Genomic DNA, 1706 nt, shown 5'->3' on the forward strand with positions numbered 1-1706 from the left:
TTGAATTTGCTGTCTCAAGGAAATTCATCTCACCAAAAACCATGCTAACAGACTCAAAGTCAGAGGATGGAAAATGAATTTCCAGGTAAATGCATTACAAAAGAAGGGAGGAGTCGCAATATTAATATCAGATAAAACAACATTTAAGCTATCAAAAAGTTAAAAAGATAAGGAAGGATACTACATAATGACAAAAGGTTCTATCCATCTATAAGAAATATCCATCCTAAACAGATAAGCACCCAACACAGGAGCACTAGCTTTTATAAAGCAGCTACTAAGCAAACTAGAAAAACAGATTCAACTACCCAAACTAAAACAACAGATTCAATGCAATACTCTTTAAGTTACCAACATCATTCTTCTCAGACCTGGAAGCAACAATACAGAAATTCATGTGGAAACATAAACAACCACGAATAGCCAAAACAATCCTTAGCAAGAGAAACAAAGCAGGAGGTATCACACTCTCAGACTTCAAACTCTACTATGAAGCTACAGTAATCAAAACAGCCTGGTATTGGTATAAAAACAGGTAAATAGACCAATGGAACAGGATAGAGATTCCGGAAGCAAAGCCTCAATTCCTCAACCAACTCATCTTTGACAAAGACTCCAACAACAACCACTGGGGAGAGGAAAACCTATTCAGTAAATGGTGCTGGGAAAACTGGCTGACCACATGCAGAAGATTGAAACAGGACTCCTACCTATTACCATACACAAAAATTAACTCTAAATGGATCAAAGATCTAAATGTAAAACCTCAAACTATAGGAATCTTAGAAAATGCAGGAGACACCCTTATGGAAATTGGAACTGGCAACCAATTTCTATCCAGAACCCTAAAGGCCAATACCTTAAGAAATAAGTTAAGTTAGAAAAGTGGGACCTCATCAAATTACTGAACTTCTGTAAAGCAAAAGAAATCATCAAGAGAACAAGGAGGGTGCGTGGACCATGGGGCCGGGCTGGTGGTTGGGAGGCAGTGTGGCTGCACAGGCCGGTCGGGCCGGGGTGGGGCGGGGGAGGGACCGGGGCGGCCGGGTGGGCAGCATGCCACTGGCCTCTGTGCCTGTCCCTGCAGGATGATCACCGTGTAGCTCGCCATCTTCGCCAACATACTGGGCATGTCGCTTTTCCTGCTCATCATTCTCTACCACTATGTAGCCATCAACAACCCCAAGAAGCAGGAGTGAAGGCAGTGCGGCCAGCAGGGCTCCAGGACATAGTCTGAGGCAAGATAGAGGACAAGGGGCCCTCGCACTTTGCCTTGTCCCTCCTGCCCATCACCACACGCAAAGCAACTGCGACTGGATTTTCCAAATAACTTTTATTTCTTCAAAGTCTTCCCTGATCCCATGGAACATGAAGCTGCCCCTGAGTAGGGCCCAGCAGAGGGGCTGTTTGCTTTTTATTCCCTCTCCCCCATATAAAAATATCGATATATATTTTTAAAAAAAGAGAACAGGGAGACATCCCACAGAATGGGAAAAAATATTTGACAACTGTATATCTGACAAAGACCTAACATCTAGGACCTACAAGGAACACAAATGCGCTGAAAGAAAAACCAAGCAACCCTTTAAAAAGTGGGCAAAAGAGATGAATAGACACTTCTCAAAAGAAGATATGTGGGCAGCCAACAGACACATGAAAAAGTGCTCAACCTCACTCATCATCAGAGATATGCAAATTAAAGCCAC

At 42.9% G+C, this 1706-nt stretch overlaps 1 pseudogene; it reads left to right on the forward strand.

Annotated features, from left to right (window-relative positions):
* Positions 1–1088: 1088 nt before the first annotated feature.
* LOC110596025 lies at positions 1089–1199 on the forward strand (annotated as a pseudogene).
* The last annotated feature ends 507 nt before the right edge of the window (positions 1200–1706 follow it).

This window comes from Carlito syrichta, unplaced genomic scaffold, assembly GCF_000164805.1.
Source record: "Carlito syrichta isolate Samal-C Ts95f unplaced genomic scaffold, Tarsius_syrichta-2.0.1 Scaffold305770, whole genome shotgun sequence".
Classification (NCBI taxonomy): Eukaryota; Metazoa; Chordata; class Mammalia; order Primates; family Tarsiidae; genus Carlito; species Carlito syrichta.